We start from the raw sequence: 26,593 nt of genomic DNA, 5'->3' as shown, positions 1-26,593 counted from the left end.
AATATTAGTACACATTATAGAGCTTTGTGCGAGACTATATGACTGATAATAGCGTTTTGTATTACTATAAAGCTATATTTTACTGACTGTAGGACACAAGATCACACTGTTTTAGAAGCTCATAGGTTCGGTTTTGTTCACCGTCATTATTTCGAGGCCAATCACGTGTTCATGTCCAAACGTGTACGATTGTAGAACGACGTCTTCTCTTCGTCATCATCACGTCCCGAGCTTTTGTTCGATGCTGTTTGATTCTTCAGGGACCTTGATAACGATATTTAAAAATATATATATACATCTCAATGGCAACTCGTAATCATTTCAATTTTCAGATTCCATCAGCATTTCTATAAATCTGAATACACTTCGAAAGAGAGAGGCCTCTCACTTCCACCATCAAATGCATTTCCCTCCATCTGCAGAGTTGAAGAATGTCAATATATTCGATTGCAAACGTGTAGAGGCTGTATTATTCTAATATTGTCGTTTTGAGTTTTAGTGCAGTTTTTTTTTAGTTTTAGTTTGAGAGTTTCGTGTTGAGGCTGCGGGCCAGTGAGACCTGCACACAGGCCTGAGCACCACTGCTGCTTCTCGGCCAATAGGTGTCGCTGTTTAGCTCGAATTGTCTCTGACGATCGTTAGAGTCTGATTTGAGACTTTCTATGGAACACCCCATATATTTGATCGTTACTTCCCATAATGTTTGACGTGTGAAAAACACTAAATTCTAAAAGCTTACTCCATCGCTCAGAGCTGTTTTAAAGCTCAGGCTTTATTGTTATATTGGTATATCTCCAGATCTTAACACACCCACGTGGCTTATAGAAAATAAAAGACAAATGTAATTATGTAGATACAAAATCTGATTTTCAAAATCAAATGTGATAATTTTAAAATAATTGTTTTAATGACCTCTGATGTCATCATCAACTCTGTGTATTTTAACCTTAATTGATTTCCAACTGGATTGTACAATATCAACCAAGGGACAATGTAGGCCTGATATTGTACATTATTAATATATAACAATAATAATACTAACAATAGGTGATATATATAATAATAATAATAATAATATATTTACTAAAACAAGCTGTGACCTATATAATCTTGAGCATTGTATTATTTATTCTTCACACACACACGCAGGCACACATTTTTTTATTGACAATTACAACATCTTTTATTGTTTCCCATCAATGATAGCACAGAGTGAGATGTACCGGTCCCTGCAGCAGTGAAGATGACTTATAGCACACACCAGTCTGGTTGAGACCCTATGAACGAACCCCTGCGTGCTGTAATGCGTGGGTCTCACGCACGCTTGCATTGGATAACATATCTGGAATAACCTATCGTGGCGCCTGACGTCAGCACGCTAACAATCACGTTCAGTGCAAGGTGTAGTTTTTGCTGCGCGCACCGGTGACTCTCATCCGTCTTTCGCCCTGTTATTTTGTATTTTACAGACACGCATCAGTAGCTTTGCGCCGCTCTTGAGGTTGACGTCCGGCACACGGGTGTCCACGGTGCGCTCTGTTACGCGCGGGGCGGAAGGGACACGTCGCATCACGTAAAACAACGTGACCCGCCGCAGAAGCCCATGGGGAAGCATCTGCTGAGGCTGCTGCAACAGCATCCGACACTCCGCTGCTGCGTGTGCTGCTCTTTGGTCGTCGCCAGCTCTCCGAAACCGTTTCGTTCATTTTTTTTACGCATCTCTCCTGCGGTCGAGTGTTTAAATCTGCAGTCGTTGTTGCCGGTTCATCCCTCGTCCGGGCTCGGTTTCCTCCCGCCGCGAGCTGGTGACACATCAGGTGCCTGACTGAAGCAGGGTGCACGTCTGGAGATCACTGCTCGGTCGAGGTCCCTCTCCTGCCGGAGACGGGGGGGCGATGGAGCATGCTGACTGGGGATGGGGAGTGTAGGTATGGCACCCTTGCGATGACACCTCCTGCCCATGCTGCCATGATGCGCACCAACACCGTGCGGGCGTCGAGCTCGAGCTTTCCGATGCGTTCCTTCACCTCCACCCCGGCGAATCCAAGTTTCGAGTCGGCATGCGTCTGTCTCCCTTATGCTCCATCAGTGGTGCCTTCCCCCACCTCCTCTCCGCGCTCGGTCACCACCACGCAGCCACTAAAGGCTGCACGTCTCCCGCCACCCCAAAAAAGCAGCCAAAATAGATGCTTAATGCAGCCAAAGAGGCAGACGCGTCATTCAAACGGAACAATAGACACCGGTTCACAATGGGCAAATGTTTGGGGTTCTGTACACGTCCACGTCGGTGTGTGTGTGTGTGTGTGTGTGTGAGAGAGAGAGAAAGGGAAGGAGGGAGGGAGGGAGGGAGAGAGGGGGAGAGAGAGAGAGCGAGAGAGCAGGGGGACCTGCGACGCAGCAGCCCCGCGCACACTGTCATCCGAGGCTGCGGAGGAGATGTTGGGGATGCGGGAGCGGATGCAGGCAGCAGTGTCCTCTCTGCCTCTCGGTGTGTGTGTGTGTGTGTGTGTGCCTGCGGTTACCTGAGCAAAAGTATATGCCAGTGTTTTAAGAACAACAGACACCCCAAACACACTGGTGGTGGTTGGACCAGCTCACTGCGCAGGTTTACCCCCTGTCAGTCACTCAGTGACGGCTGAGTCGTGTCGCTTGTCTTCCTCCCTGGACTCTGGGCTTCTTCTCTCTAGTCCGGTCGTCACTTGAGAGAGAGATGACCGGTAGAAAAGTTGCGTAAAATTACTGAGTGGACTCGAACCGGAGATGTGGGATTTACTCCAAGTTATTGACTTGTAAGTACGTTTTTGTTTTAATATGATTTATCCATGGATTGGTGATGCTTTTAACCTTTAGGCTTTGAGAAATGTCAATCGACTGTTAGTGCACATTTCACTGCAACATAATGATGATGAGTAAATTCAAAACGTCACGTTAAAAATCAAATAATGCAACTGTCAATGAATTTGCCCTGATGGTTAAAGTGGAACAGGGACGCAGAGAGGCTCCACGCGGGCCACGCCGAGGCGGGCCGAGTGGCCCCTGGGCTTGTAAAGCAAACAGTTGTGTGATTGTCAGCAGAGCCTGGGAAAGTCTCCCCTCGGCCGGGAGGTGGAGGGACTTGACGCCGGGGCCTCTTGTTGAGCAGACCTGTGCGCTGCCAGACACCATTGTGATGCTAATGAGCACCAGCACGTTGTTGAACTTGATGTTGACTTTTTTCTTTTCTTCCTTTCTTTCTTTCTTTGGGCGTTTTCTCCCCCCCCCCCCCCCCCCCACACACACACACACACACAACCCCCTCCCTCCCTTTCGGTCACTTGTTTGTGGGAAAATCTTCTCCGGAGCTACAGCGTGAAATTAATTAATCAGGCCTTTGCGGCCGACGACAATAGCGAGCCTCCAAATTCCTGGAAACATGTGCAACTTTTTATTCATCGCCTTTATTCGCTGTTTGCCGACGCTCACTTCGCGCAGACCTGCTCCAAAGACAGAGACACAACTCTGATTGGGATTATTTTGTAGGATTTACGTGGACGAGAGATTTCTTTTTTTTCTCCCCCAAAAGTCAGAATGAACATAGAAAATGCCGCATGTGTCGTAAACAAGTTAGTTTAATTTAATAATTTAAATTAAGTGTGATATTTCAAACCAGGCATGATGGTAACAAATGGAGACAAAGCGTGTTCTCTGTCATTATCATGGTTAAGATTATTATCGATAGAGGAAATACATTTAACAAAATTACATAACACATTTGAGGAAATAAAAACTCTTTATCACAGTGCAACAGGTGTAGGCCTACTGTAAATTGTATTGCTCGTATCCGGACAAGCTGTAAACATTTATTCTCGAATCACACAATATCTCATGTTATAAAAATGTAAAACAATTAACGACACTGGCGTAATATTCATTTTCAGAACGATGAAGAAATGTAACTTATACATTATCTCGTGTGCCCCTTTTCGTATAAACATAATAACTGATATCAACATAATGAAGTATTGAATCAGGTGAAAACATTTCAATACAAAATTGTAGAGTTCAATTCAATTTTATTTTATTTGTATTGTGCGAAACGACATAAATTAAATCAAAGCAATTTACATGGTGAGGTGTTCATTTTTTATTGCCGGTTATGGCAAAAAAAAAAAAAAAAACAACCCCAAAAAACATCCACATTTGCTTCCAGAAGTCCAGTTGAAAAGTGGGATTTATTCAATTCTTTCAGAAAAATAGTTCTGTCAGAAAACGGTCCCGTTTCTGGTGAATTAGTCTGACTCCTCGAACGGAACATGAAAATGAATTTGTCCCCACTTTGACGCGGTGCAATTTCCGAATGCATTTCATTCGGTCGTGTTGGACTCCACCGGGCACAGACCTGGCTGCAGCAGCGCGTCCCCCTCACACCCTCGAAGAGCTCGTTTCAGCACCAAGGACAGAGATCGAACTCTTCAGTCGAGGTGCTGAACTTCACTCTGCAGGCTGTTTTAATTATGACTAACACTGAGGAACTTTTTAAACACGTAAAAAAAAAGAAAAAGAAGGATTTGGGATTTTACTGTGACGGAAACAAGAGAGGAGGAAAGAATTCTTAAATGATGCGATCACATGGTGAGTCACAGCAAATAGCATAAACGAAACAGAGATGGCGGGTTCTGTTTTTAATCGAGGGTGTGTGACCTCTGATTTATTTATTTTATTTTTTCGACGCTTATGTAAAACAGTCTTTACTGAGCAAACAAGAGGGAAGTGAACAGGCTGCAGAGAATCGATGAGGATGTTCAGCTCGTTGTCACTGCACCTCACTGTACTGTACGTGTGACAGGACGTGACGCAGCCAGGGGGCGTGTTCAAATGAATGTACACGTGAGGCTGATGAAGGGGGGCGAGAGTCAATCAGCATTAATGTACAGTACAGTCATTTTATTAACACACATACACACTCTCTCTCACACACACACACACATACACACTCTCTCTCACACACACACACACATACACACTCTCTCTCACACACACACACACACACACACAACACACACACACACACACGCCCACTTTGATCGCCTCTACTTAATTTAGAGACAAGTTTATCAATATTTTCTGTTTTCTACAAAATCATTTACAGGACATTTGGACGAAGTTGAGATGGTTTGAAAATTGTGTAAAATTAAAATAAGATATTCCAAACTAAGCTTGTATTTCAGTTTCAAATCTTGGATTTTTCTGAGAAAATGTTTTTCTGTGCAGGTGCAGAAATATTGGAATTGAGGAAACTTTTTTTTTTTTTCAAATTGGCCTGAAATATTTGTCCAAAATTACAAAACAGTCTTATCTGCAGCTGGAAACTTGCAGAATTGATTAAAATCCAAATGTAAAAAAAGATCTCGCACATACACACACACACACACGCACACTATACATGCAACCGTAGTGAAAATCTAAGAAACCCAGAGGCTCGTTCATTTCTCAATTTGGACGGAAATTTGGAGTAAAATTCATGTAGAATAAAAGTTTATCATACTGCCTGACCTATAGGTCTTTATTTAGCACGTGCAGCTAAAGAGGATGAGCTTACACGCCACAGGCTTTTACTAATGTAACAGGAATTGCTATAGGCTAATGCTTTCTATTGTATTGTATATATTGTGACGCTTTGTAGTCATAGTCTGCACGTGCAGGAAATGATCTCCCTGGAGTTCCTATAAAAAACATAAATTAAATATATTTTGACGAAAAAAAATGTATACATTATTATGCCATTCCGTTTTTTATTAAATGATATTTGAGAGAAGGTGCAGGCTGCAGGCTGTTGTCATCATGCTCTTGTTTCTTTGTTTCAACAAACTTTCGGTCCTCTCTCAGCCAGGCAGGGTGTGGCTGAGGGTCAACAACTCGAACCTTAAACCTTGTGTGATGTGTGTCAGGTGCTTGTGTTGCACCTCCACTTTGGACTAAGTCGCGACGGTTGTTGTCGATGTGAATAGTGTCCTCTGCTGTTACCTGTGTGTGTTGGCTGTTGTACAGTAGCTCTGGTTATTGACACGTGGTGCAGTCTCCGATTGGAGGCTTTTCTCTCGTGGATCATGGAGAATTTAAATGATTCCTCACCTTGTTGGAGGACCTCAGGAGACCCTGTCATTTTGGGATCCAACACAACACCTGTACGTGCGCATGCTGTGTCTGTGAACGATGGTGCTTTAAAAAAAACTAAACGTATCGTGAGGTTTCTGCTAATCAGTGGCTCTCCCGTCTCTAAATTGTTGTTTTCTTAGCGTGTCCGTCACGTCAACCCCATATCTCCGATGCCCACACACACACACACGTGTGTGTGTCTTTGAGTGTGTGTGCCAATGAACATGCGTAATTCTGTGAACACCGCGCGTGTCCCCTGGCATTCTGACCCCGAGGCCCCCGGGCGGCCCTCCGCTTCCTGCTCCCCTCATCTGACGCGCTTTTCCCTTCCCACTCACACTCTCTCTTCCTCTGGCTTTGCTGCAGTGTCCCCCCAGTTCTTTTTACGAGACCACAACGGACGCTATTCCCCGCTTATCCCTCTAGATATGCGATATTGCTTTACCTATAAGAGGTCGAGCACAGCCAGGCAGCACCACGGCTGCATGGAGCAAGCCGGAGACAGAGGCTCCCATCCCGGACTGAGTCTGGAAGTGTGTACGACAGCCCTGATGGATTTAAAAAAATATATCATATTTATTATCGAAGCACACACACACACACACACACACACACACACACACACACACACACTGTGGGAACTGCTGTTTTAAAGGAGACTGAATATGTGAGTATGCTGTATGTTTATTATGAATTCAAAGACGTTTGGCACAGAGGATGCAATTTGAGGGAAAATTCCGTTTCCGGATTCATGTGTAAAAATACATTGTAGGTTAAATAACCTGTGAGTCGTCCATATAGCACAGATATAAGTCACGTTTAAATTGCAGTATTTTATCCTGACGTGTATCGTTCATCTGCAGTTTTAATGTTGTCCATTATTGTATGAATTATACATTTTATGGAGCAATAGCCATGTTTGTCTGATTAGAGAGGATTGTAGAGGCTACAGTTTGTCCTCTGCCTCCACTTGTCAGCATGTCACCAACTAATCCAAAGTGCACAGTGACATCCAGCGAGGCTGGACGTGTGCCACTACATCATGCGGTTGACATTTAGCCCTCCTGCTGCACTGCACGACGGGCCTTCTGGTCTAGTTTGTCATGCTTTCGAACAATTCACAGAAGAATTCACTTTAACACGGGAAGCTTGTGGTCTGGTCTGGAAAGGTGTCGATGGGAGATGGCATTTAAAACAACAGTATAAGCTGTTACTGTGCGCTGAAGGAAACACTGTCCGTACAGCCTCACATCTCACGAGTTCTGTCGTCGCCGGGTCATGATGTGATTCCACTCGGGCATCGTGGGCCACATTAAGGTCGTCGGTGGCACGAGGCCTAGCTGTCCCGTTAAAGCCTAAAGTCAGAGTGGATGACAGCTGGATGTGTCACCATCACTGTCCTGCAGCTGCATGACTTCACCCTGCAGATGCTCGCCAGGACTCGTGGTTGTGTTGGAGGAAGTTCACCAGTTTTTTGGGGGTTTCCAAAAAATTTTAAAAAAAAAGGAGATGAAGGCTTGAATTCATCTCTTCTTCGTTACTTTGCAACCTAATGCTGCTTTTTTTTTGGGAATGATGTCTTGCATGCTGGTGGGCCGAGGCTGTTTGCACGTCGTTTAACTGTTCCAGGCTATTCCGAAGCCATGACGTGCTTGGCATGGACGTCGGTCGGTGAAACCTTGTGCGTAAAGACAATCATAAACAGACCGTTACCCTGACTATAACCATAACTACGACGTGCTTTGTGCATGCACGCAGTTACGTGTGTGTATTAGAGATATAGAGCAAGTGGGACAGGGGGAGAAGAAGAAGACGATGAAGAAGAGAGAGGGTGCAAGAGAGAGAGAGAGAGAGAGAGAGAGGTGCGCATGCAGGCGGAATGCTATGGCTCCATGTGACCACAGCACAGGCTGCTCCAGCGGCGGCGGCCCCTTTAAGAGACGTGGGTTAGTTTTTCTCTTTGGTTATCTAGCTGTATGAGTTTATGCAATATCATAAAGCTAGAGAACCGAATGTATAAACTAATTCTGCTACCGTCACGGCGGACTGAGCCGCAACCGGGACCGACGGAGGAGGCGGCGGCGGCGGCGGTGTGCCGGAGCGGATGGATGGATGGATGGATGCGGGCTGCACGGAGGACTGGAAGCCCGCGGCAGCGGCCGTGCGTCGCACCGCGAAACGCCTCCTCGCCTCCTCGGACGCACGCGGGGTGCAGGGGAGAACGCCGCCCACCCCAAAAGACACACGGATTCATGGCGCTGCATGTGTTTCACCTCACGGGGGATCGCGAGGAGTGACAGTAGTTAGCGACCAGAGGCAGGCTCCATTCATGAGAGTGGTGGTGATGATGCTGAGGAGGAGGAGGAGGAGGAGGGCGACTCGGCAGTGGTGCCTCTGCTGTTCCTCTGAATGGAACACAACTGCCTTATAGTCACAAGATTGTAGCTCAACAGCAGCTCGATTCATGTGCTTGTCTAGTGACTGTGTGGCGAGTTGGATGCTGATGACGGCGAGGGGAGATGAACAGGGGTTGTAGCTCCACGAGGCACCTGATTGGACGACTCCGGGGAGTCACGTGCTCCACCAGTATAGCCCCCATTATATCAAGCTGCTTCTGGTCCGTGTGTGGTGGTGTATGGTGAATGGGCCTAAACAGGCAAAGCGAATGTATCATATGCTCTTGTTTGTGTTTGCAAGCTGCTGCTCCTCATGCAGGTGTCACTTTATTGGGAGTCTCCAAAAGTTGACGGTGGAGGCTTCGCCACAGCAGAAGAGGCTTTAATCTGATCCGACCGCAGCGTACACTGCAGCTGGATGCAATGGAAAAATAATCCCACTATCAGTTGCATTCTCGTGACTTTATATATCTGATGCTGCAAGGATCTGAATGTGCACGAGCTCATCCGAGTAACATGTCAGGGGTCATGGAGAGGAGAAGGGGACGGTAGTGTGATTCAGCGGGTGACTGTCAGAAGGGATCATCTCATATCCCCAGATTTAGGTTGATCGATGCTCTTATTAGCAGCAGCTTCAGCAGCTTGCACGAGGACGACAACAAGTGTGGTCTTACACGTAGAGTTTCACACGTGTGTTCTTACAGTTCACAGGACGCTAATATACAGTGTGTTACAAGTTGGTTGCTGCCACTAAACAGTATTTTCTCTAATGAAAGATTAACTGACGCTGTCATGTCAACATACACACACACACACACGTCACATTTCACCAGTAAGTGTGTGTCCGTGTGCGGTGAAGGGATTTAGGCCAAGCAGAGATTTTCGGAGGCAGTGTAATAAAGCCGGGTCGGCTGGGTCGTCCAGAGCCCAGGCTTGGTTTTCAGGCCTGTTGTATGATGCTGCTCATCATCCGCTCTTTCCCCCCTCTTCCTCTCCCTCTGAGTCCGAGAGCAGCTCCCGTCTTGGTTCCTGGACCGCCTGAGTGATAGGATGCACTCTGTAGTGGAGCCTGTTGAATTTTAAACAAGCTAGTCCTGTGTTAGCTCCTAAAGCTCGTAGCGGCTCTGTGTGGTGGCTCCAGCTCTGCACGATGGTGTGTGTGTGTGTGTGTGTGTGTGTGTGTGTGTGTTAGTGTGTGTGTGTGTGTGTGTGTGTGTGTGTGTGTGTGTGTGTGTGTGTGTGTGTGTGTGTGTGTGTGTGTGTGTGTGTGTGTGTGTGTGTGTGTGTGTGTGTGTGTGTGTGTGTGTGTGTGTGTGTTGCTGTTAGTACTGCAGGCCCCAGGTTACTGCGTCACAGACCAGGGAAGGATGGGAAAGCAGGACCGAGCTAGGAAATATGTCCGCTCTCACGTCGGGCTGTGCTGCTGTTGTGCCACACTGCCGTGTGTCATGTGCGCATGTGCGTGTGCGAGTAACAATAGGCTATAAAAATCTGTACTTGTATACAATTGTAATTATGACGGTATTAATCTCTCAGGCCATTAGTATGAGCTGTGCAGTTTAATAGAGCGCGGCTCTATTAAATTAGATTTTTTTCATTAGGAAAACACAGCAGGAGTGCAAGGATACCCATGTTTCAATTTTAACGTGACATCAAACAGCGAACTGTAATGTCTCACAGAGACAATATATTTCTAATACACAAACTTTAAACACATTTTTTTTTAAAGCTGGAATATCATATGGGGTTTTTATCATTTTTTAGACACAGTGTTGAGCCCAGCATAAACGTACGACCTGTAAAAATTGTTCTAATTCCACGACTACGTGCGCCGAATTTGGATCAGCCCTTTGCAAATGCACGTCCCCAGTATTAAGGCTAAAGCATTTATATGAGAGCACGTTCTCGTAAAATTTGACAATGTCGTTTGGGCTATAGCAGCACCACCATCCTCCCGTCACCCCCACCCCCCCAGCTGCAACAGAAATTAATGCATTGCTGAGGGGTAATAAATGGAGGATATGGGGAAGAGCCCTTTGAGATTGAAATGCAGTCTGGCGAGTGACTGAGGGGCAGGCGAGACGCCGGGTTTTCCCACATTAATATGTGTCTGTCTGGGCCCTCTTCACCATCAGGAGGAGGCCCTCCACACCAGATGGAGCCCAGTCTAGTCGGCGTCTAGCCTACCAGCACCTGCCATGAGGCCACATCACACCCTCCATTGTCTTGCACGCTGATTTCTCAATTTGTAATTATTTCTGAACTTTTGCTGTTTCATCAGCACTACATAATGTTTTCTGCGCGCAGTCGCGATGAAAAAATTAACAAACAAATAAAGCAGATGAAAAGTGGCGGGGTTAACTATAGTGCAGCATGAGGTTGAGCAGGCAGGAGGGGAGACGTGTTTGTGCATGCACACCGCGCATTTCCAACCTGTCATAGTCTTTCCTGCTGAAACCCAGATATGTCAGCATCGCTTCCTCTCGCTTTTCTCTTTGCACCGCATTGGTAATATTTCCATGGTTCAGTTCTGTGCATTGCACAAAGGGGGGCGAGTGTTGCTTGTTGACAAAGATGTTTGAACAAAGCATATGGCAGTGACAGTGGTTTTAGGTCAACAACCCTGCTGCATTTCCAAGCTATAGCCATCCTATAGATGTTATCTCGTCTGTCACACTGCCTCTAGATCGCATAGCTCTTTGTGTGTGTGTGTGTGTGTGTGTGTGTGTGTGTGTGTGTGTGTGTGTGTGTGTGTGTGTGTGTGTGTGTGTGTGTGTGTGTGTGTGTGTGTGTGTGTGTGTGTGTGTGTGTGTGTGTGTGTGTGTGTGTGTGTGTGTGTGTGTGTGTGTGTGTGTGTGTGTGTGCGTGCGTGCGTGTGCGCGTGTGTGTGCGTGCCCGCCCCTGTGCATGTTTACGTGCGTGCTCTTCAGCATGTGTGGCATCAGGCTGCACAGTTTAGTCTTTGATTTAGCCCGGACACTGTGCTCAGGATCGTGGCTTGTGATTTTATTTTTCGCTGCCTCTGTAATTTTTGTCTTCATGTAGGATATTAACAGACTTTTTGATTCAGGGTAGATTGTGCGAAGCTCTTTCCGAGGGTTTTCTTCTTTTAACAATGTTTAGAGGTGGGTATTTCTTCGTCAGCATCATTTCACACAACTGTGGACAATGGATATTACAAAAATGTTTTGGGATTTTTTTATTTAGCTATATGTATATTCATTTATTATAATTGTTTTCATTATTACATGCTTTTTTCCCTTCTAAATTTGACATCTTCATTATCGTATGTCTATCTCAATCCATATCATCGAAATCCATACTCCAGCGTTATCAATTGTCTGTCATAATTTACTTAGAATTTGCAATGGCTTATATAGACCTCTTTTCTGAACTTAAAAATTCTGGGTTTGGTAGCCTAGCAACAGCCTCTGACCCATGCGAGAGAAGAAAAAAAAATGAAAGGCCGACATGCAGGCGTTAAACCCGTAAAGCACGTCAGATTTCCGTGGATGTAATCTTCGCGTATTATGTGTAATTGCCTGCCTGTGTGTGTGTGTGTGTGTGTGTGTGTGTGTGTGTGCGTGCGTGCGTGTGCTGCATTTACCATTGGGAGTTGAAATATGAATAGAAACACACTTTCCATACATAGTATATCTATTTTTTTTTTCAAATATTGCATCATGTATTATTATTACTCTGCATTACTTTATAAAGATAAATTAAAGGGATCTTTTCTTTTGATCACAGAAAATGACGTTTATATAATTAGCTAATTTTTGTAGGTTCAGCCGTTTAACATTTACGTTTTTTCAGTTTAACATCATGTAGTTGGTATATAACTGTTTGTGTGTCAACAGCAGCCAAGATAATATGAGGAAGTGACAAAGTTCTGTTCAAAATTCAACACATAATTTGTGATTAAATATTTTTAGCAAATCTATCTTTAAAAAGATTTTGTCTGCAGAATGTCAAGTAATATTATCCCCCCGTAACAGTACTAGAATTCAAGGACTGAAGTTCACCAATGAGACACATCTCAAAGTTTTTCCTATGAAAGAAAATGTATGTTGTGTTGAAATGAATCTGTGCTCAGGAACAATGTGAGCAGAGTGAACAAAGGTGAATCAGATGCGTCGAGGAGGGAGATTATGACCTGCTGCTAGTTCAACCCCCTCTTAACTGGTCCTTTTCTGTTTTTGCAGGAATGTGCGGAGTGAGGGCAGAAGTACAGTCACGTACACACACACACACACAAAGTCCATGTCTGAGCCTGCAGGGCAAGAGGTCAGCAGACACACACACACACACACACACACACACAGTCCAACTCCTGGCTCGAAGGAACCAAAGTCACCCACTGGGTCAGAGAGAGGCTTCGTTTCTCCAGAGTTACAGGTGAGACTTTAAATGAAACCTCTCGTGTCTGTGTGGTTTCAAACAGTCACACCACCATGCTAATTGAAAGCACTGCTTTCAAATAATTACACAGAGTTGACAAGCCTGTTTTTTTTCCAGGGCTGAGAAGTAACACGATTTCCAACGAACTCTCTAGTTTGCGTATTCCTCGCCCTCTCACCGCCTGCTTTATGACGTCGGCCTGTTAGGTTCTTCGAGTTTGGCTGAGAAGACACAAGGTGGCCACTTTTTTGTAATCTATATTTAAATTCCTTTGTCCATGCTTTTTGTCCCTGTAAGCATATAGGGGCGGGGGCTATGGGGGGGTGGCGGCAAGGTGTGCTCATGTGAAAAGACTGCCAGGGTGGCAGTGCCTCACTCAGCAGTCCCTCACTCATCTAATTCCCTCTTTTTGCCCCTCTGTGCTCCCTCAATTTCATACTTATCTGTCCTCTGAGCCCCATCTCCTCTGACACACAGAGAAACACCTCTCTTCTCCTTTGTTTCGGCTCCTTTCTCTCTTTTTGTTTTGTTTGGGGAAAAGTCTCAAGACGCACCTCTTCTCCATGAACACGTAGTGTAACGGACCGGGGTGGGAATTTAAACTTTCTTTCTCAACTCATGCAGTTTTTGTCTTCAACCCTTTTCCCCACGTAGTCAAGGAGCACTTCTGTCGACCCAATTTCCCCTTCACGACCAGTGTGATGGCAATGTGATGTCATACTGTTTTCAGAATTCGATACTTGACACCTTATCACTGCAAGTTGTAATAAACTAGACGTTTGGCCCCAGCCGTCACAGTTACCCTGCTAACTGTTGGGCGAAAACTTCCCGGCTGTCGGCGCATAATGTTGAAGATGATGGAGGGTCGAAACCACAAGTAGAGCGACTCCCTCGCTTTCCTCCCAGCGTCCCTCTCAGCGTTGAGTGACACGACTAAAGATTACCTTTCGCTATCCTAATAGCCGCTGTAGCGGGCCAACAAGGCCGCTCAGCTCGTGCATGTTCAGCCTCCCGCGGAGAACAAAGTAGGAGGAGCGACGGAGGCAGTGTTGGAAAGTGCAGGAGAGGGAGATGAAGCCTCGTCCGCGGAGATTGAGGTCCGTCATCGGGGAGAAACAGAAGAAGTGATTTTTTTTTTTAACTGAAAATACCCCTCCAGGGTTAGATGAGCGTTCTGTGACATTGGCCTAGTTCTATATCAGCAGCAACCCCCCCACCCCCAGAGAGGAGGTTGCATTTGAGAATCAGACAAGGGAAGATCATAGGGGATTTCACAGCCTGTGGCTATCCTCCTCCATCGCATTCGACCACCTCTTAAACCTCTTTCGCTTTGCCTCAACTCGATGAGGGCCGCCGGTCTACTTAGTCAATATCATATCCACAAACTAGATAAATCGATGCAAACAAGCTCTGGTCGGACTCGGGCTTTAGAAGTGGAGGCATAGCTACAGGCTGAATTTGACGCAGAGACACATCAATCCAGAAGTGACACTCTTTCACGTATACTCTCTGAATTCATAACAGCAATTAAGAACTGCAACACATGGGTCTGCGCTGGCGCCTTGTTTTACCCTGAAAGGACCCGCGGTACAGTATGTGCACTTGTTACAGCCGATGTGGTGTTGCTTGCACAGCCGAGCTGCTCTCATGTATATAGAAAGACTTGCAGAGAGGGAAGCGGTAATCCGCTCATTTACAGTACCTCAGATCCTGTCTGCCACCCCCCCCCCCTTTATTCTCTCAGACTCTGTCTCTCAAACACACAAACACACATACCTGAGTGTACCATATCCCCCCCCCCCCACCCTTTTCCATCCCCATTCGGGCTCATCTTGCCATCACCTCTCCAGCTCCGCCAGCCCAGAGAAACCAATTCAGCCTGCTGCTCCACACCGTCATGGCATGTTGGCCAAGGGAGATGGAGTCCTTTCAGGTTCTTGGCTACAACCTTCCCGGCTCTCCCCCGTCGCTGCCCCCTCACTGCCTCTCAACATTTCCTCAACACGCCTGGTGTATCAGCAGAGTAGCTAGACAGCACGAAAGTTATTCTGCACATTATGTGACCTTTTAAAGTTTCTACCAAATTGCACGTGGGAGTGTGTATTTTCTATTTCTTTATTTCACCCTGAGTCTTGCTTTTGCCTGGTAATGTATGCAGATCAGTGAGCGCCTCTGAAACAAATGAAGCCGACACTGTGTGTTTAAACAGACTGATTGTGAAGTTAATCAGTAATGGGTTATCTTTAATGGCAATGTCAAGCAGCCACCGCCCACCCGTGGTTTCTTGAAGTTGGCTATCGGCTTTTAACAGTCCCTTGTTTGCTGGGATTATTTTTTAACAGTCTTTCTAAATTTGTATGCATAAACTGCGCAGCCGGGCTGCTCCTAAAAGTTGATCTAAAGTATGCCCTCTGCATTATGCAGCTTGGTAGGAAATAAATCTCCTCAAATGAATACACAGGATGGAGGGAGGTTGTGAAAAGGGTTGAATGTGGGGAGGGGAGGAGGGGATGGGGTGGTGGTGGCCACTGAGTGTAGAGTGGTGGCGTATGTTAACATAAATTAAAGTCTTTCTGCCGAGGCGCTCGGAGATGAAAACAGAGGGGAGAATGTGAAAGTGAGAAAAATAGAATTGAGCACGAAGAGTAAAAAGTGTGGGTTTGAGCATAAATCCGCTACTGTGTCGGCACCCACATGAGCAAATAAGTTTTGTTAGCTAATTAATTAGCAATGTCAGTTAGCTGTGGTGTTTTTCTTCACCTCTGTAAGGCACAAGAGGCCTCCGGCATCTCAATGCACCCTGGCTGAATGGCGAGGTGGCTGCATTAAAGGTTGGTGGTGGCAGCGAGGGTGGGGTGCAGCAGGGTGACGAACAGAGCGCAAGAGGGAGGGATGGAGGGATGGAGGGGGGGGGGGGGGGTGTTCTGCTGAAAGCCGGCAGGCTGCAGAGTGAATGGGAAACGAGGGAGGGAGAGAGGGGGGCATTAGCGGCGGAGGCAGGTTGGGGGTGGTGGTGGTGGGGTGACCATGGGGGCCTCCATTGGTTCAATGCAACGGCCGGAGCAGCTGTGAAAAGAGGTCTACCCTTTTTCCCACGCCCGGTACGACGCAGAAACCCTGCTTCAGTCTGCCAGGGTCAAGTCACATTTCTAATATATACACCGGGCCTGTGGACTCGCACAATGCATATGCACAGCTCATTTATTTTATGTATGCACACAGACAGACACACACTTGTGTACACACAGCGAGCAGACAGCCTCCCAGACGGAGACAGAGGTGGGGGCCACTGGAGGGAGAGAGAGAGAGAGAGAGAGAGAGAGAGAGAGAGAGTATTATGACACTGATTTCTTTCCCATTGGCACAATTGTTTCGATTTGGATCCTGCAAATTAACAAGCTGCAAGTGACACACACACACACACACACACATCACTACACCTGTCCCTCTCCACAGTTTGAACTTGAGAGCGCCTTACTCAAAAAATCTTTACAAAATATTGCATGAAAATATAAAATTTAGAGTTAGATTGAAAGGGAATTAAAAAACAAACAAACATTTTCTTCCGCTTGATTTTTAATTATTCCTCACCTCTCGGTCGACTTTCATGAATATCTCAAAGTCCATATGCTTATGGAGTAATATATGGTGTCATGCAGCCGCCCACGCCCCATCTCAACTTCTTTCTTTTCCTCACACGTTTACATCTCTGCCACCATTTACAAACTATAATCATATTCCGGGTGGGTGGGGGTGGGGGGGTGTAAACGCTTTGTCCTGACAGACCCCCCCCCCCCCTCCCTCAGTGCCAGATGCCCTGCTGTATTGTGTGGGTACTGGGGGCAGACAGGCAGGCAGCCCCCTTCCTCAGTCTTTCTCCCTCTCCCTGCGCCATGATGTCACCCTACTTGTCTGTCTGTCTGTCTGTCAAGGCCTTGACAGGAACTTGAGTGTGGGAAGGAAAAGCATTCAGGGTGGGAAGGGGGGAGGCGGTTGTGCTAGAGGTTCAAGGAGGGGTTGGGGGGTTGGAGGGGATTTTATTTTTCAGGAGGCAGATTTTGAGGTTTGGCGTATTGGCAAGAGAGTGTCTGAGAGGTCAGCGAGTGGACTTGAGCCTGGAGAGTGTGAGTGTGTGTGTGTGTGTGTGTGTGTGTGTGTGTGTGTGTGTGTGTGTGTGTGTGTGTGTGTGTGTGTGTGTGTGTGTGTGTGTGTGTGTGTGTGTGTGTGTGTGTGTGTGTGTGTGTGTGTGTGTGTTCTTTTGGGGAGGGGGGGGCCCCACCTAGCAACTCTGAAGAGAAGTGGAATTTAGATGAGTCTGTTAGTCTGTGTCTTCCAATGATTCAGTCCAAACTCCTCAGTGAACCTCACAAAGGGCCAGAACAGCAAGAGTATAAAGACGAGAGGGAAACAAAAGCACCTGTTTTCACAAACTCCTCTGTTTGTTCATTATGGTTTGTGTCAAGTCGACAACTGTGCACAGACGTAGTGAAGTCACATTTAAACTATCGTTGTGAAACACCCAGGATAACTCAGTGAATGAATTAGATAAAATTCGGCTGTTTGTGAAGCTGTGTGATAGACTCAATCTGTCACGCAATTAAATTATTAATATTTCCATTGTTCCATTTATTTTTTGGGGGGAGTTGAGGGATTTCTTCCTGTCCTGTCGGTTATTAGAATTAGAAGAATTCATCTCATTCTGATTCATATTGTAATATAAAATCAATTTCGTAATGGTCGTAATAATCTCCATCTGATATGTTTTTTCTCCCCTTAAATTAAATTACATAATATAAAATTCATGAAATTATACATACTCATTCTCTCTCATTCTAAAAAAACTGTGTATTAAAATGCAACATTTTTCGAATTGAACAACCAAACACAAAAGAGCGTGTTTCATGAGTTTCGGATTAATTTGCCACTTCAGCAGACGAATATGAAAACGGCCAACTAAGTATTAAAGTCTGCACAGTCAAATTCAAACGTTCAGGCGAAGTAGAAACAAGCGAAATAATGTCGACGCGGTTGTATCAAATTGTATCACAGGTGTAAATATTTCAAGGCTTATTATACAGGCATCCCACATTTGTGAAAACCCTCTGGCCCTTTTAAAACTCATACTATCCTTTAAGTCTAAACCACATGACATTTTTTTTTTTCGGATTGCTGAAACGTCTCAGTGAACATTTTCATCTGACCGCAGTAACCTTTTTACTGCCCACCTGCGGTAAACTTGGACCAGGGCACATGCCTTTGTCATTCCCCCTCTCCGTTCGGACTTCTGCCTTTGTATTTCTTCCACCTGCTCGTTCCCATCTCTTGTTTTAATACGTTCTCCCCCTGAGTGTGTGCGTCTCTCCATCTCCCGCTCCGTCCCTGGCTGTGTGAAGAGGTAATAGTATTGGGAGACAATGGGAAAGACTCACTTAATTAGCTGGATGAGAAGATGCATTGTGGCAATTACTGAGCACAAAGGGAGGGGGAAGAATCGCCCCGTAACGTGCTGCTGTGTGTGTTTGCCTGGCGTACAGGCAGGTCTTTGTAGCGGAGAGTGAAGGCGGTAACAATGGCAGAGAGGATGTATACCACATGTAGAGCCATTTCCAGTCCTTTTACAAACAGGGACAAAAGCCGCCACAGTCTCTCAAAGGCTTGACTTACACCAACTATTATTTCTCTGGGTGCATTATGGAGTGTAAAATGTACAGGTCTGCTTGCTTTATTAAATGATGCACTTCTTTGTATGAGTTTCGTTCTGCACTTTTGCCGCTTTCTAAGAAGGCCTCCTTCATAAAAGGTCTCATCAGTTAACTAATTACTTATGAATGTTAATGAATTAAGACATCATACCAATGACAATAATAAAAACAGTTGATTTATAGCGCCTTTCAAGGCCGCTTTACCGAGTTTGGAAATTGAAATAAAAACATGAAAACGAAAGTATTACTAGAGAGGCTGCGGATGAGGAGGGTTTTTTGTGTCTAGAGATGGTGAATTGCAGATCTCTACCGGTTTAGAGTTCCAGTGGTTGGGTTGGCACGGAGGATGGCGAGCGGACCTGTATCAGAGGGGCCGCAGGTTCAGGGATGGAGTATGGGGGGGTGGAGGAAGTCAGACAGGTACTGGGGGGCCAGGGCATGGAGGGATTTATAGGTGAAGAGGAGGATGAGTGAAGATGGATGGGGGAGGGGGGGTGGTGCGCTGATTATTTATACGTAGTAGTGAAATAACTAGGGATGCATCTAACAATTCTTCTGATCATCTGATTTTTGCGTAGCCTATGAAATATCAGAAAATAGGCGAATGGGAGAATCGTTTGTTCACAGAGCCCCTCCCTCTCTCAGCGACTGTCCAATCATGGCACAGCAGCCGTAACTAGGCATATCAGGCCTGTCAATCTTTTGATCTGTCCACAGTGAAGCGGTGAGCAGTGGTCTGAGAGAGGGGCGATGCTCTATGTTCATGTAACGAATAGTGAATGATGAGATTCTCATTTTAAAAGGAGTCAATGGAAACAGCACATTGAGGCAAACCACAGAGCTAATGTTGGCTTAGCTGATAAAATCTTCTCATTGTTTTAGCTCAAATAAAGAAGAAGAACGGTGTCCCCGGGGTGTGAAAAAATCACCCAGGCTGGTGTTCGTCCTCCTCCACCATGACTTGCCTCTTCACTTAAATGAGACAAGTGATTGTCAAACACTTACCTTCTGGAACAGGTTCTGCAGTTTACCCGACAACCCAGTGTTGTTCTTATTAATGGCTTGTAAGTTGATCAATAAAGCATCAGTTACTGAGAGCATCGGAACTGATGAACTCTTTTATATAAATCACGCCTTCGAAGAAAGTGCAACTGTATCGCTCAAGTTCAACCTTGTTGCGTAACTAATTTTCTGACTGGCTATGAGTGGGCCGCTGCTTGGTGCAACTATTGTGTGCGTGTGTGCATGTGTGTGTGCATGTGTGTGTGTGCGTGTGTGTGTGCGTGCGTGCATGCGTGCGTGCGTGCGTGCGTTCGTGTGTGTTGCAGAGTTGGGTCCGGCGAAGAGCATCCTCCTCCAGTGGAATGGCCTGAGGGGATTTCTTTCATGAAGTCAGATAACATCCAGGCGACCCCCTCTTCCCTTTTTTATAAGAGTTCTTTAACCTTGATAAATGAAGTAGAGGCGGGGAAGGAGGTAGCGAGGGAGGTCGGGAGGAAAAAGTTGCGGGCTGTGTTGGGGGATGAGGGTGTGACGGTGGGAGGAGAGATAGATAGATAGATGGATAGATAGATAGAGAGATAGAGAGAGAGAGAGAGAGAGGTAGAGACACCAACTCCCTGGCCGGCTTGCTCTCAGGATCAATAACATTCGGGGAGCTGCTGAGCACTCCTGTCTGGCAGCTCTACCATAGGGGATGGAAGGAATGGAGATGGGGGGTGGGCAGGAGGGAAAGCAAGGAAAAAGGAGTGTTGACAAAGCCTCTCTATCTCCTTTTTGTCACCCCCTTTTTTGCAAAGAGAGGGAATCAAGGCAGACGACGATGTACAGATGGAAGGATAAACGGATAGAAGGGAGGCATAGCTGGTGGTTGGAGGGGAGCTCAGACCAACACACCTATCCAGCTGAACCGTGCCACGCACCCACCCACCCACAGGAAAACACACACACACACACACAAACACACACGCGCACACGTCTCCTTTTACGGAGCCACAAGGTTACAGAGTGTCGATACAAGCGCGCACGGCCCTCCGACAAATGGGATTTGGCATGTTCAATCAACAGTGCTGCCAAATCCCTGTTGTTAAGTGTTGCAGAGCCATATCTGTCTGCGGCGGGGGCCTGAGCTATGCTACGCCGCTAAGTGTCCCCTAAATATCCTCTATTAAAGTCCTCACTAATAGAATTATCGCCCGCATTTGTCATTGGATCGGAATAGGTGTGTGTGCGCGCTGTGGCATAAACAGGAAGGAGCGGAGCAGACTTTTCCAGTTGTGCGCCTGGTATATATATATATAAAAAAAAAAAAAGGCTGAGAGCGTCACTCCTCCCCTCGGGCCTCGAGGTCACGGACACCTGAGCTCTCTTCTCCTCTCTGTCTTCCTCCTTCTTGATTTCCTTGCTTGGAGTTTAAGTCGCCGCTCTCCCTCCTCTGGCCATCTCTCCTGGCCTTTTCCCCCGTTCTCTGTTAGACCTGATCCTTTCATCTTCTCTCCCCTAATCCGGTGCTGGAGCAGCTCTCTCCTCGCCCCTCCTCTGCTTCCCATTGCTCTTTTTAGAGCTCCATGCCTCTTCTTATTTCAGCGTGTCCCTCTGCTCCTTGTGGAGCATTTTTTTTCCTCCTCTCTCTTTTCATTCCTTACCCCCCCCCCCCCTTCCTTTCTCACCTCATCCTTTACCTTTCCGCAGCCTCTCTTTCTTTCTCTCTCTCTGTCTTCTGTGTCACCTCTTCCCTCTTACTTGCCCTAATTAAGTTTGTGATCAGTTGAGTGCCCCTATCATTGCAAGAGAGCAGGTTGGTCCTCCCATCTCAGGAGGGGGCACATTGTCTGTGCTGGTTGACCAGTGTAATCCCCCAACCAGGGACAAAGGGCAGTACCCTCACTGCCTCAGCCACCCCTGAACGGCATTAGCTCCATGACAGGAGCCGTGCCCTGGCCTGCCCCTGCCTGCCTGACAACCCAGCATCACACCGCTGGCCCTTTCCTTATCTCAGGAGGTCGGCTTGTCTCCAGACTGCTCAAAGTGAGTGCAGACGACTTCAGCAATATAGAGGCTGCAACTGTGCTAGATGATTTGGGTGATGGCTTCGCTTTTTTGCTTTGAGACATCACATAATCAAAGTTCACACAAAAAGTTTTTTTTTTGCCGGAGCAGTATTCATCGAGGTTCACGTTCGATTCACATCTCCACCGCCTCATCACCCCGCACTCACACAGACTCATAAATGCACGCACAGGGTCCCATCTGTCGTAAAATAATATCACACTCTGAACCTCTGCACAACCCCGCGAACCTCGATGCTGTCTCTTCCGCACAGGGAAAGAGTAGGTAGGGTTGCTATGGGAACGGTTGGTCAGAGTTTACCAGAGGGGAAACAAACAAAGTACTGTTCATGAGAGCAGGTCGTTCCGTGCAGAGGGAGCGGTGATACTCGGTGTGTGCGTGTGCAAATGCGGGGTCATGTGAAATGTGTAGTGAGGAAGTGATTGATACAAAAACTTGCTTCATTATATATCATCGTATCCTACCTTACTGCTATTATAGATCTGCAAAGTCTATTTTTTGAAAAAGATCAACTGAGGGCGGACGATAAGTGACTGCAGATTTTAAACGGAAGTGAATGTGATGTCTGCGATGCCATGTGGCAACATTTTCAACTTCAACAAAATGAGTAAGATGCTTTTTTTTTTTACAGCAGAGTCAAGCATGCTGCTTTTTAACTAATGACTCGCAATCAATTAATCTACTGATTATTTTATCAGTCAATTATATACTTTTGTCAACACACAATGAGAAAAAAACTTTTTCCTGGATCCTGGGAGAATGTCATGAATTTGCTATCCTACAGATGAATGTAGAAATCGGTCTTTTTGTCCCTCAGTTTTCTCGAGAATCCCTCGTTGTCATCGACTTCGGGCTCATGTTGCCGAGGACCAGGGGGAAGTGCAGTTCTGACAGAGGTGTTTTGAATGAGCGGCAGAAAATCGAAGATAGATTGAACCATATGCAACCAGCCGACTGGCAGAGAGTTCAGTGAGAACTGTGCCGTCGTCAATGACATCACAGGATGTTGGTTGCACATCGATCATCGAATGTCTAAAAGTGAATGATGTTCATGGAGAATTTGTCTTGGCAGCAGACAAATATGTCTCTCCTATATACATATGTATATAAAGGCAATAAGGAGACTGTTTATCCTGATGCCCCAAACTCATTAGAACATAAATGCACATTTTCTTTTGCAAGTTGTCTGGAAATTCTGATAAAACTTCCACTATACTTCTTTACTATCTCCTCTCCTCTCCTGTCTTCTCCTCTCTGGGAAAGTAGGTCTTGTGGTATGGGTCGATGTCACACCATCTACGTCACGAACAGCAGCAGCCTCCACTGCAGATATCATTTTCTTACATTACGCTTTCTCTAGGCTTCCCCGGTCTCTCTTTTATTTGAGTCGTATGAATATACACTATGAAAACGGGTATATGTGTATTAAAAAATACATCTGTACTCGAAAGCACCATAAAAACCTCCTGCGTATCTCCCCCACCACCCTCTTTAACACCCTCTTCACCTTTGAGTAAAGTTAATATTATTTATCTCTTTAAGTTTTAGTTTCTCTTTTTTATTTCCCCCCTGAAACAAACAAGTCCAATGTCATGGGGCAAAAAATACCCCCTCCCCACCTCCTCCGCCCCCCTGTTCCCCCTGTCCTCTCTCCGTCAGCAGTGACAGATAGACAAACGTACTTTTCTCTCTTTCTTTGCCTTTCACCCCTCAAACCTCCCTCCATCCATCCTGCTGGATGGGCACAATGCAGGCGCTCTATCCTGCGGCAGGGAGAATGCAGGCCTGAACTAACAATATCACCAAGGCTGCCTGAATGCCACCGAGTCCCATTGTGCTCTGTCAGAGGGGAGTTAACACCCATGTCTGAGCCCAATGAATAGTATTATTGTGTCTGAGACATGCACCGCACCCCCAGTCCCCAGCCATGTCCCCCTAACTCAACTTGCCCCCCTCTCCCAAACTTGCTTCTCTTGTCCTAACAGTGTAAGCCCCCCCCCCCCCCCCCCACACACACACACAGACACACACACACACCACCCTCGCCCCTTTTACTCTTTATTTAACAGACAGCTCCAACTTCCAAAGCCTTGCCGGCCCACCAACTCTAAACCGCTGCACTTTACTTCTCTATTCCCCTGGCACCCGGCCCGTGGGTTTACTTTCTTTTTCAGGCCTGCAGACGGATGGAGAGAGGTGGACAGAGGGGCTGTCAGCGCTCTGTGCTGGCTCTGTGCGGCGAGGACATTTTGGAGATTGTGTAGTAGCTTGCAGCAGGGTGCAAAGTGTGGTGGTGTTGGTGGTGGGGGTTGAATTTGGCCATGGCCCTTTCTCTGGTGAGGGACACAATGGGACTATGGATCCTCAAAGAATCCCCCACAACTGCTATTATCATAAGAAGGGGGCTGCTGAGCACATTTGAATAATTCTAGATGATACAAAAGCTGAGATGTTTTCTTTGACAAAGTTTCTATAGAGCACCACTGGCCTGGCCAAAACATTTCCATTCCTTCACACTGACTGTGGAGGGCGAGGGGAGGCTAGTTTGAAATATCCTGTCCATTTCGAATGTTGCGTTCTTTACTTATGACCATTAAGCACAAATGCATATAAAACTCTGTACGCTTATGCTGCTAAGGGAGAGCAAAGGAGAATATTTCCCTGTAAATATTTTTTGATGTATTCAGTTGACGCAGTGGTGTTTTTTATAATGGGCCCACTCTTGCAATATGTTGCTATCTGCAGCACATCAGAATCTAATAGCTGAGAGTACCTTTGGCAGGCACTATCACTCTGCCTGACACATTTAACTCTCGGGCCTCCAATCGCTGCAGTTTCAGCGCTCTGAGGTTAGTAGGTTCACATTACTGAGGGGGGATGCCAGTTTCCTTACCCCTGACTTGTTCACTGATCAAGGAGCCGGATTGACATTCAGAGTGGAGACAATTCTGAAAGTTGAGATTAACTTGTTTTTCTCCCTCTCTGTCTCTTGTTGTTTGTGTACAGTGGCAGGAAGAGGAGGAGGAGGCAGTGGAGGAGGAAAAAGAGAGAGCAGAGTGGGTGGAAGGATGGAAGGAAGGAGAGAAGGATAGAAGCAGTTCGAGGAGGTGGTTCGAAGCGGGTGAACCCAGAGCAGGTGAACACAGCTGTGGATCGCCATGGGCTCTCTGGCTGCCTTCCTCCTGTGGCCCCGGCGCTGCATGCAGGGGTCCCGGGGAGACGGCAGGGGCCAGCCAAAGCTGCGGCAGAGTGGGCACGCTAGGCCATCCAAGCCAGGAGAGAGGCAGGTGAGGCGGGTGAGCCGAAAACTCATCCCCGCCGGCTAGGAGCCTCCACGGCAGAGCGGAGCAGCAGAAATCAATACAGAGGAGAGAGGCTAGCAGAGGTTGCCCATCACCGCCTGCAGGCCTCGGAGCCCAGGGACCAACCACCACCACTGCTCCCAGCTCCTCTCTCCGCTTCTCTTTCTATCTCTCTCCAACAGTCTCAGCATCAGCCAGGGCCAGAGTCCTAACCTTACAACCACCCCACACACAGTGTGTGTGTGTGTGTGTGTGTGTGTGTGTGTGTGTGTGTGTGTGTGTGTGTGTGTGTGTGTGTGTGTGTGTGTGTGTGTGTGTGTGTGTGTGTGTGTGTGTGTGTGTGTGTGTGTGTGTGTGTGTGTGTCAGTGTGTGCACATGTGTGTGAAACACAGAGAAAAAGGGAGAGCGAAGAGACACAGAGAGAGAGAGAGTCTTTGTGTGTGGTTCCGCTGGAGGGGTTTCTGCTGCGTCCAACACCACTTCATAAAACTTTGTCAGAGAGACATGGAGACAGCAAGGGAGGGAGAGAAATGGAAGAAGAATAAGCATGTCGACAGCTCGTCGAAGGTTCCGTTTCTTCCAGCTCCCTCCCTCCTATTAGTCATTCCACCTTAACTGTTTGAATAAGGATCCGTGTGAGCGCCTGGCACACAGGACGTCCCTGCTCAGTCGCACTTTTCAAGCACTCAACGCTCGTAAGATCTCGCGAGCCGGGATGAAAGGACAATTTGAACTTTCTCTCTCATCCACTGTATCAGACACAGCCTGTCTTTTCGCCTTAGATTTCCTCGCCCATGACTACAGCAGCTCCCATCAGAGGATATGGCAGCGCAGTATTGATCTTTAGCGTGGTGGAGAGGAAGGTGGGTCTGGGTTTTCATACATCTCTCGCTCTCAATGCGTGTGGAAATAGCACCTGAAGTCCACTTACTGCTGTGCGGCGAGGATCCCATGGCAGCACAAGTGAATGGCTGCTAATTGAATGAGAGATAAAAAGGACAGTGGTTGCACCTGTTCGGTGACCTCCTCCTCCTCATCCTCCTCCTCCTCCTCCTCAGTTTTTTCCATCTGACTTTTTCCTCCTTCACATTTACACCAATCGCTCTCCACACAAAGAAACTGGCTCTTCAGATGTTTAAACCAAAAACTGCTGGTGACTTGAGAAAATTGGCTAAATCCTCAGAAATGAAAATACCTGGTTTGGAACCAGTGTAGAGGTAGAAGCCTTCAAAAGAAAACAGGGGAGGAGAAGCACAGTTCTTTTTTTTCTTTTTGACGAACTGATAGAAGAACTCACCTGAAGTTCTGAGAAGTCACGCCAGAAGACGTGTGGGCCTGGAAGAACATTACAGGACAGACGGACAGTTTGCCAAACGTACACAGGCTACAACCGGACTTATACCTCTTGGTGAGTACAATATCATAATATAATCATTCATTTTGAGATAAACACAACCAATTACATGATTGTGGACAACATCGTATATAAGTAACAGATATAACAAATAAACCCCCCTCGCTGAACCACATTGATGTGACACCACCTCTGCTCACAGGTGCATGGTGCGTTTATTTGAAGTGAACACA

At 46.6% G+C, this 26,593-nt stretch overlaps 1 long non-coding RNA gene across 5 annotated transcripts in view; it reads left to right on the top strand.

The window, feature by feature from the left end:
• The window catches only part of LOC118318223, a 48,012-nt gene that overhangs the window by 8,846 nt on the left and 12,573 nt on the right, over window positions 1–26,593 (top strand). For all 5 annotated transcript variants that reach the window (XR_004795644.2, XR_004795642.2, XR_004795641.2 and 2 more), the window contains exons 6-7: window positions 12,737–12,929; window positions 24,710–26,414. This is a non-coding gene — a long non-coding RNA (uncharacterized LOC118318223). The remainder of the gene's footprint in view (window positions 1–12,736; window positions 12,930–24,709; window positions 26,415–26,593) is intronic.

Source organism: Scophthalmus maximus, chromosome 13 (assembly GCF_022379125.1).
Source record: "Scophthalmus maximus strain ysfricsl-2021 chromosome 13, ASM2237912v1, whole genome shotgun sequence".
Classification (NCBI taxonomy): domain Eukaryota; kingdom Metazoa; phylum Chordata; class Actinopteri; order Pleuronectiformes; family Scophthalmidae; genus Scophthalmus; species Scophthalmus maximus.
Note: the sequence above shows the minus strand (reverse complement) of the source record. Positions and strands in the feature narration are given on the sequence as shown.